The 10,333-nt window shown below is 44.9% G+C and overlaps 1 long non-coding RNA gene across 1 annotated transcript; it reads left to right on the top strand.

The window, feature by feature from the left end:
* Window positions 1-5,171: 5,171 nt before the first annotated feature.
* Window positions 5,172-10,092, top strand: LOC127523031 (uncharacterized). Its single transcript, XR_007932809.1, has 3 exons — window positions 5,172-5,478; window positions 5,715-6,494; window positions 9,341-10,092. It is a non-coding gene; the product is annotated as an uncharacterized LOC127523031 (long non-coding RNA).
* Window positions 10,093-10,333: the final 241 nt, after the last annotated feature.

The following is a 10,333-nucleotide window of genomic DNA, read 5'->3' as shown; positions in this document are numbered from 1 at the left end:
AGCTGAGCCCAACACCAAATCTCTATGATCTTCTGATCCAAAGTTATGATCTCACAGATTTTTTGCCCATGTTAAGTCTATGGGACTTTTTTCAGCCGATTTTTAGTCTGCTGGGCGAATATCGTACATCCGATTGCTTAGAAAAGTCATAGCACACCTCTCCTCACTTAGCTGGTCGATTTGACACCTCATTCATGGGTCTACGACAAAAGGTGCGGGACAAGTAGCGTGCCGAAGTTTTGTCCAGGTGAATAGTAATTATAATACTAGAATGTACATTTCCTGAAGAAAATGTGAATGGTGCTTGTACTGGCAATACTCGGCACTCTTGATTAGCATGATGCTAACATAATTAGCATGTTGTTAGCATGTTTTTAGCAAGATGCTAACATGATTAGCATGTTGCTAGCATGATGCTAGCATTCTTGCCATGTTGCTAACATGTTTTTAGCAAGATGCTAACATTATTAGCATGTTGCTAGCATGATGGTAACACGATTAGCATGTTGCTAGGATGATGCTAACACAATTAGCATGTTGCTAGCATGATGCTAACACAATTAGCATGTTGCTTGCATGATGCTAACACAATTAGCATGTTGCTAACATGATGCTAACACAATTAGCATGTTGCTAGCATGATGCTAACACGATTAGCATGTTGCTAATGTGATTTTGGCAAGATGCTAACATGATTAGCATGTTTGCTAGCATGATGCTAACGTGATTAGCATGCTACTAGCATGATGCTAACTCAATTAGTATGCTACTAGCATGATGCTAACACATTTTTACTTGTTTGTGTCATGTATAAAACCTAAGCTAATTGCTATTAGCACGTAGCTATTCACTGCTAGCATGTGTAGCATGTTGCAAGTCCAGTTTGCTAGCATGAGTAAAAAAGAACCAACCGCCATGTCTCTACAATGTTCTGATGCAGAGATATAGGTCTTTCAAAACGGTTGCTAGGGTACTCTGTTTGGTTGCTAGGGAGTGGCTTGGCAGCTGCCAATGATGATACTCCAAAGGCTGCTTGCCAATATAAACCAACCCCCATGTCTCTACGATGTTCTGATACAGAGAAATAGGCCTTGCAAAATGGTTGCTAGGGTACTCTATTTGGTTGCTAGGGAGTGGCTTAGCAGCTGCCAGTGATGATACTCCAAAGCTGCTTGCTAGTATGAATGATATAAACCAACCACCATGCCTCTATGATATTCAGATTTGAAGATATCCCTCTATGCTTTGGGTTGCTAGGGTGCTCTAAATGGTTGCTAGGGCGTGGCTATGAAGTCTTGAAGGTGACTCGTGACTGGCCGTATGCTGCCCCGAGTTAAATGAGCCCACCCTCATGTTTCTATGACACTTCCATCCAAAGATATTCCTTTGATCTTTTTCAATGGAAGTCTATGGAACTTGTTGCTATGGTGCTCTATATGGTTGCTAGGGCGTGGCTTGATAGCTTCACAATGATCCTGAGAGACTGATTGGTTGCCTGAGTAAAATGAGCCCACCCCCTTGTCTCTATGACACTGTGATCCAGAGTTATGTTCAATACAAAATCCCTATGTAATTTCCCATAGTAGGAAAAACACACTGTTTTATGGGCACGGCTTCACCATAGTAAGTCTATGGGGCCACTTTGGGCAGCTCTTGTGCCCCAGGGGTACAACTTACACCCCATTTTGAGGTATGGTCTGACAGAGACTGTCAGCCTCTTCAAACGTGGTAACCCACATGTTTCTACGAAATTCTTGTTAGGAGCTATGACTCGTCAAAGTTCGTCGCAATGTTAAGTCAATGGGATTTTTCGGCTACTTTTTCGTCCGCCGGGCGAACATCGTACACCCAATCGCTTATAAAAGTCATAGCACACCTCTCCTCAATGAGCCGGTCGATTTGACACCTCATTCATGGGTCTAGGACAAAAACTGCAGGACAAGTTACGCGCCGAAGTTTTGTCCAGAAGAAGAAGAATAATAATAATAATAATAATAAGTATGCAGGAGAACAATAATGATGCTTTGCCTTTGGCAAGCACCATTAATAATAATAATAATAAGTATGCAGGAGAACAATAATGATGCTTTGCCTTTGGCAAGCACCATTAATAAGTATGCAGGAGAACAATAATGATGCTTTGCCTTTGGCAAGCACCATTAACTAGAATGTACATTTCCTGAAGAAAATGTGAATGGTGCTTGCAGTGGCAATACTCGGCACTCTTGATTAGCATGATGCTAACATGATTAGCGTGTTGCTAACATGTTTTTAGCAAGATGCTAACATGATTAACATGTTGCTAGCATGTTTTTAACAAGATGCTAACATTATTAGCATGTTGCTAACATGATGGTAACACGATTAGCATGTTGCTAGCATGATGCTAACACAATTAGCATGTTGCTAGCATGATGCTAACATGATTAGCATGTTTGCTAGCATGATGCTAACATGATTAGCATGCTACTAGCATGATGCTAACTCAATTAGTATGCTACTAGCATGATGCTAACACAATTAGCATGTTGCTAGCATGATGCTAACACAATTAGCATGTTGCTAGCATGATGCTAACACAATTAGCGTGTTGCTAATGTGATTTTGGCAAGATGCTAACATGATTAGCATGTTTGCTAGCATGATGCTAACGTGATTAGCATGCTACTAGCATGATGCTAACTCAGTTAGTATGCTACTAGCATGATGCTAACACATTTTTACTTGTTTGTGTCATGTATAAAACCTAAGCTAATTGCTATTAGCACGTAGCTATTCACTGCTAGCATGTGTAGCATGTTGCAAGTCCAGTTTGCTAGCATGAGTCAAAAAGAACCAACCGCCATGTCTCTACGATGTTCTGATGCAGAGATATAGGTCTTTCAAAACGGTTGCTAGGGTACTCTGTTTGGTTGCTAGGGAGTGGCTTGGCAGCTGCCAATGATGATACTCCAAAGGCTGCTTGCCAATATAAACCAACCCCCATGTCTCTACGATGTTCTGATACAGAGAAATAGGCCTTGCAAAATGGTTGCTAGGGTACTCTATTTGGTTGCTAGGGAGTGGCTTAGCAGCTGCCAGTGATGATACTCCAAAGCTGCTTGCTAGTATGAATGATATAAACCAACCACCATGCCTCTATGATATTCAGATTTGAAGATATCCCTCTATGCTTTGGGTTGCTAGGGTGCTCTAAATGGTTGCTAGGGCGTGGCTATGAAGTCTTGAAGGTGACTCGTGACTGGCCGTATGCTGCACCGAGTTAAATGAGCCCACCCTCATGTTTCTATGACACTTCCATCCAAAGATATTCCTTTGATCTTTTTCAATGGAAGTCTATGGAACTTGTTGCTATGGTGCTCTATATGGTTGCTAGGGCGTGGCTTGATAGCTTCACAATGATCCTGAGAGACTGATTGGTTGCCTGAGTAAAATGAGCCCACCCCCTTGTCTCTATGACACTGTGATCCAGAGTTATGTTCAATACAAAATCCCTATGTAATTTCCCATAGTAGGAAAAACACACTGTTTTATGGGCACGGCTTCACCATAGTAAGTCTATGGGGCCACTTTGGGCAGCTCTTGTGCCCCAGGGGTACAACTTACACCCCATTTTGAGGTATGGTCTGACAGAGACTGTCAGCCTCTTCAAACGTGGTAACCCACATGTTTCTACGAAATTCTTGTTAGGAGCTATGACTCGTCAAAGTTCGTCGCAATGTTAAGTCAATGGGATTTTTCGGCTACTTTTTCGTCCGCCGGGCGAACATCGTACACCCAATCGCTTATAAAAGTCATAGCACACCTCTCCTCAATGAGCCGGTCGATTTGACACCTCATTCATGGGTCTAGGACAAAAACTGCGGGACAAGTTACGCGCCGAAGTTTTGTCCAGAAGAAGAAGAAGAATAATAATAACTAGAATGTACATTTCCTGAAGAAAATGTGAATGGTGCTTGCAGTGGCAAAACTCGGCACTCGGTTGCTAGGGTGTTTCTAGGCAATTGCTAAGGTGTTCTGGGTGGTTGCTAGGCGGTTGCTATGGTAACCTGGGTGGTTGCTAGGGTGTTGCTAGGCAGTTGCTAAGGTACTTGGGGTGGTTGCTAAGGTGTTGCTAGGCGGTTGCTAGGGTGTTCTGGGTGGTTGCTAGGCGGTTGCTATGGTAACCTGGGTGGTTGCTAGGGTGTTGCTAGGCAGTTGCTAAGGTACTTGGGGCAGTTGCTACGGTGTTGCTAGGCGGTTGCTAGGGTGTTCTGGGTGGTTGCTAGGCGGTTGCTATGGTAACCTGGGTGGTTGCTAGGGTGTTGCTAGGCAGTTGGTTAGGTACTTGGGGCTGTTGCTACGGTGTTGCTAGGCGGTTGCTAGGGTGTTATGGGTGGTTGCTAGGCAGTTGCTATGGTAACCTGGGTGGTTGCTATGATGTTACTAGGTGGTTGGTAGTTGTCACAGATGGTTACTTTAGTGTTTTTATAGAGTTCTTAGCATGTTCTTAGCCCACTTTAGCATTTAGCTAATCACTATTAGCATGTAGCTATTCACTGCTAGCATGTGTAGCATGTTGGAAGTCCAGTTTGCTAGCATGAGGCAAAAGAGCCAACCGCCATGTCTCTGCGATGCTCTGTTGCAGAGAAATAGGCCTTGCAAAACGGTTGCTAGGGTACTCTATTTGGTTGCTAGGGAGTGGCTTGGCAGCTGCCAATGATGATACTTCAAAGGCTGCTTGCCAATATAAACCAACCCCCATGTCTCTACGATGTTCTGATACAGAGAAATAGGCCTTGCAAAATGGTTGCTAGGGTACTCTATTTGGTTGCTAGGGAGTGGCTTAGCAGCTGCCAATGATGATACTCCAAAGGCTGCTTGCCAGTATGAATGATATAAACCAACCCCCAAATTCGCCACTCGGTTGCTAGGGTGCTGTAATTGGTTGCTAGGGCGTGGCTATGAAGTTGCTGTGTCACTACCTATTGGCTGCTTGATAGGCCGAGTCAAAAGAGCCCAGCCCCAAGTCTCTATGACCTTCTGATCCAAAGATATGATCTCACAGATTTTGTGGCAATGTTAAGTCTATGGGACTTGTTTTCAGCCGATTTTTCGTACGCTGTGTGAACATCGTACACCCGATTGCTTAGAAAAGTCATAGCACACCTCTCCTCAATAAACCAGTCGATTTGACACCTCATTCATCGGTCTACGACAAAAGGTGCGGGACGAGTTACGCGCCAAAGTTTTGTTCAGGTGAATAGTAATTACAATACTAGAATGTACATTTCCTGAAGAAAATGTGAATGGTGCTTGCAGTGGCAAAACTCGGCACTCGGTTGCTACGGTGTTTCTAGGCAATTGCTAAGGAGTTCTGGGTGGTTGCTAGGCGGTTGCTATGGTAACCTGGGTGGTTGCTAGGCAGTTGCTAAGGTACTTGGGGTGGTTGCTAAGGTGTTGCTAGGCGGTTGCTAAGGTGTTCTGGGTGGTTGCTAGGTGGTTGCTATGGTAACCTGGGTGGTTGCTAGGCGGTTGCTAGGCGGTTGCTAAGGTACTTGGGGTGGTTGCTAAGGTGTTGCTAGGCGGTTGCTAGGGTGTTCTGGGTGGTTGCTATGCGGTTGCTATGGTAACCTGGGTGGTTGCTAGGCGGTTGCTAGGCAGTTGCTAAGGTACTTGGGGTGGTTGCTAAGGTTTTGCTAGGTGGTTGCTAAGGTGTTCTGGGTGGTTGCTAGGCGGTTGCTATGGTAACCTGGGTGGTTGCTAGGGTGTTGCTAGGCAGTTGGTAAGGTACTTGGGGCAGTTGCTAAGGTGTTGCTAGGCGGTTGCTAGGGTGTTATGGGTGGTTGCTAGGCAGTTGCTATGGTAACCTGGGTGGTTGCTATGATGTTACTAGGTGGTTGGTAGTTGTCACAGATGGTTACTATGGTGTTTTTATAGAGTTCTTAGCATGTTCTTAGCCCACTTTAGCTAATCACCATTAGCATGTAGCTATTCACTGCTAGCATGTTTAGCATGTTGGAAGTCCAGTTTGCTAGCATGAGTCAAAAGAGCCAACCGCCATTACTCTACGATGCTCTGATGCAGAGATATAGGTCTTGCTAAACGGTTGCTAGGGTACTCTGTTTGGTTGCTAGGGAGTGGCTTAGCAGCTGCCAATGATGATACGCCAAAGGCTGCTTGCCAATATAAGCCAACCCCCATGTCTCTACGATGTTCTAATGCAGAGATATAGGTCTGGCAAAACGGTTGCTAGGGTACTCTGTTTGGTTGCTAGGGAGTGGCTTGGCAGCTGCCAATGATGATACTCCAAAGGCTGCTTGCCAATATAAGCCAACCGCCATGTCTCTACGATGTTCTGATGCAGAGATATAGGTCTTGAAAAACGGTTGCTAGGGTACTCTGTTTGGTTGCTAGGGAGTGGCTTAGCAGCTGCCAATGATGATACACCAAAGGCTGCTTGCCAATATAAGCCAACCGCCATGTCTCTACGATGTTCTGATGCAGAGATATAGGTCTTGAAAAACGGTTGCTAGGGTACTCTGTTTGGTTGCTAGGGAGTGGCTTGGCAGCTGCCAATGATGATACTCCAAAGGCTGCTTGCCAGTATGAATGATATAAATCAACCCCCATGCCTCTATGATATTGAGATTTAAAGATATCGCTCTATGCTGTGGGTTGCTAGGGTGCTCCAAATGGTTGCTAGGGCGTGGCTATGAAGTCTTTAAGGTGATTCGTGATTGGCCGTTTGCTCTCCCGAGTCAAATGAGCCCACCCTCATGTTCCTATGACACTTCTATCCAAAGGAATATCTTTGACCTTTTTGAATGGAAGTCTATGGAACCTGTTGCTATGGTGCTCTATATGGTTGCTAGGGCGTGGCTTCATAGCGTCACATTGATCCTGAGAGACTGATTGGTTGCCTGAGTGAAATGAGCCCGCCCCCTTGTCTCTATGACACTGTGATCAATAGTGAGAGATGTGAGTGAGTGAGAGAAAGGGTTCTAAGGCCCTGCGTGTGTGTGCGTGTGTGAGAAAGTGACAGTTGAGATTCAAATTTCTGAACATTCCGCCATTGAAAGTCAATGGGACTTTTTTGGCCGCTTTTTCGCCCCCTGTGCGAACATCGTTGGGCCGATCGCTTATAAAAGTCATAGCACACCTCTCCTCAATGAGCCGGTCGATTTGACACCTCATTCATGGGTCTAGGACAAAAACTGCGGGACAAGTTACGCGCCGAAGTTTTTGTCCAGAAGAAGAAGAAGAATAATAATAATAATAATAATAATAAGTATGCAGGAGAACAATAATGATGCTTTGCCAGAGGCAAGCACCATTAACTAGAATGTACATTTCCTGAAGAAAATGTGAATGGTGCTTGCAGTGGCAAAACTCGGCACTCAGTTGCTAGGGTGTTTCTAGGCAATTGCTAAGGTGTTCTGGGTGGTTGCTAGGCGGTTACTATGGTAACCTGGGCGGTTGCTAGGCGGTTGCTAGGCAGTTGGTAAGGTACTTGGGGCAGTTGCTAAGGTGTTGCTAGGCGGTTGCTAGGGTGTTATGAGTGGTTGCTAGGCAGTTGCTATGGTAACCTGAGTGGTTGCTATGATGTTACTAGGTGGTTGGTAGTTGTCACAGATGGTTACTATGGTGTTTTTATAGAGTTCTTAGCATGTTCTTAGACACTTTAGCACTTAGCTAATCACTATTAGCATGTAGCTATTCACTGCTAGCATGTGTAGCATGTTGGAAGTCCAGTTTGCTAGCATGAGTCAAAAGAGCCAACCGCCATGTCTCTACGATGCTCTGATGCAGAGATATAGGTCTTGCTAAACGGTTGCTAGGGTACTCTGTTTGGTTACTAGGGAGTGGCTTGGCAGCTGCCAATGATGATACTCCAAAGGCTGCTTGCCAGTATGAATGATATAAACCAACCCCCATGCCTCTATGATATTCAGATTTGAAGATATCCCTCTATGCTTTGGGTTGCTAGGGTGCTCTAAATGGTTGCTAGGGCGTGGCTATGAAGTCTTGAAGGTGATTCGTGATTGGCCGTTTGCTGTCCCGAGTCAAATGAGCCCACCCCCATGTTCCTATGACACTTCTATCCAAAGGACTATCTTTGATCTTTTTTAATGGAAGTCTATGGAACCTGTTGCTATGGTGCTCTATATGGTTGCTAGGGCGTGGCTTGATAGCTTCACATTGATCCTGAGAGACTGATTGGTTGCCTGAGTGAAATGAGCCCGCCCCCTTGTCTCTATGACACTGTGATCAATAGTGAGAGATGTGAGTGAGTGAGAGAAAGGGTTCTAAGGCCCTGCGTGTGTGTGCGTGTGTGAGAAAGTGACAGTTGAGATTCAAATTTCTGAACATTCCGCCATTGAAAGTCAATGGGACTTTTTTGGCCGCTTTTTCGCCCCCTGTGCGAACATCGTTGGGCCGATCGCTTATAAAAGTCATAGCACACCTCTCCTCAATGAGCCGGTCGATTTGACACCTCATTCATGGGTCTAGGACAAAAACTGCGGGACAAGTTACGCGCCGAAGTTTTTGTCCAGAAGAAGAAGAAGAATAATAATAATAATAATAATAATAAGTATGCAGGAGAACAATAATGATGCTTTGCCTTTGGCAAGCACCATTAACTAGAATGTACATTTCTTGAAGAAAATGTGAATGGTGCTTGCAGTGGCAAAACTCGGCACTCGGTTGCTAGGGTGTTTCTAGGCAATTGCTAAGGTGTTCTGGGTGATTGCTAGGCGGTTGCTATGGTAACCTGGGTGGTTGCTAGGGTGTTGCTAGGCAGTTGCTAAGGTACTTGGGGTGGTTGCTAAGGTGTTGCTAGGCGGTTGCTAGGGTGTTCTGGGTGGTTGCTAGGCGGTTGCTATGGTAACCTGAGTGGTTGCTAGGCGGTTGCTAGGCAGTTGCTAAGGTACTTGGGGTGGTTGCTAAGGTGTTGCTAGGCGGTTGCTAGGGTGTTCTGGGTGGTTGCTAGGCGGTTGCTATGGTAACCTGGGTGGTTGCTAGGCTGTTGCTAGGCAGTTGCTAAGGTACTTGGGGTGGTTGCTAAGGTGTTGCTAGGCGGTTGCTAGGGTGTTATGGGTGGTTGCTAGGCAGTTGCTATGGTAACCTGGCTGGTTGCTATGATGTTACTAGGTGGTTGGTAGTTGTCACAGATGGTTACTATGGTGTTTTTATAGAGTTCTTAGCATGTTCTTAGACACTTTAGCACTTAGCTAATCACTATTAGCATGTAGCTATTCACTGCTAGCATGTGTAGCATGTTGGAAGTCCAGTTTGCTAGCATGAGTCAAAAGAGCCAACCGCCATGTCTCTACGATGTTCTGATGCAGAGATATAGGTCTTGCAAAACGGTTGCTAGGGTACTCTATTTGGTTGCTAGGGAGTGGCTTGGCAGCTACCAATGATGATACTCCAAAGGCTGCTTGCCAGTATGAATGATATAAACCAACCCCCATGCCTCTATGATATTCAGATTTGAAGATATCCCTCTATGCTTTGGGTTGCTAGGGTGCTCTAAATGGTTGCTAGGGCGTGGCTATGAAGTCTTGAAGGTGATTCGTGATTGGCCGTTTGCTGTCCTGAGTCAAATGAGCCCACCCTCATGTTCCTATGACACTTCTATCCAAAGGAATATCTTTGATCTTTTTGAATGGAAGTCTATGGAACCTGTTGCTATGGTGCTCTATATGGTTGCTAGGGCGTGGCTTGATAGCGTCACATTGATCCTGAGAGACTGATTGGTTGCCTGAGTGAAATGAGCCCGCCCCCTTGTCTCTATGACACTGTGATCAATAGTGATAGATGTGAGTGAGTGAGAGAAAGGGTTCTAAGGCCCTGCGTGTGTGTGCGTGTGTGAGAAAGTGACAGTTGAGATTCAAATTTCTGAACATTCCGCCATTGAAAGTCAATGGGACTTTTTTGGCCGCTTTTTCGCCCCCTGTGCGAACATCGTTGGGCCGATCGCTTATAAAAGTCATAGCACACCTCTCCTCAATGAGCCGGTCGATTTGACACCTCATTCATGGGTCTAGGACAAAAACTGCGGGACAAGTTACGCGCCGAAGTTTTTGTCCAGAAGAAGAAGAATAATAATAATAATAATAATAATAAGTATGCAGGAGAACAATAATGATGCTTTGCCAGAGGCAAGCACCATTAATAATAATAAGTATGCAGGAGAACAATAATGATGCTTTGCCTTTGGCAAGCACCATTAATAATAATAATAAGTATGCAGGAGAACAATAATGATGCTTTGCCAGAGGCAAGCACCATTAATAATAATAATAAGTATGCAGGAGAACAATAATGATGCTTTGCCAGAGGCAAG

Source organism: Ctenopharyngodon idella, chromosome 11, assembly GCF_019924925.1.
Source record: "Ctenopharyngodon idella isolate HZGC_01 chromosome 11, HZGC01, whole genome shotgun sequence".
NCBI classification, from domain to species: domain Eukaryota; kingdom Metazoa; phylum Chordata; class Actinopteri; order Cypriniformes; family Xenocyprididae; genus Ctenopharyngodon; species Ctenopharyngodon idella.
This window is presented reverse-complemented; position numbering and strand designations above follow the sequence as displayed.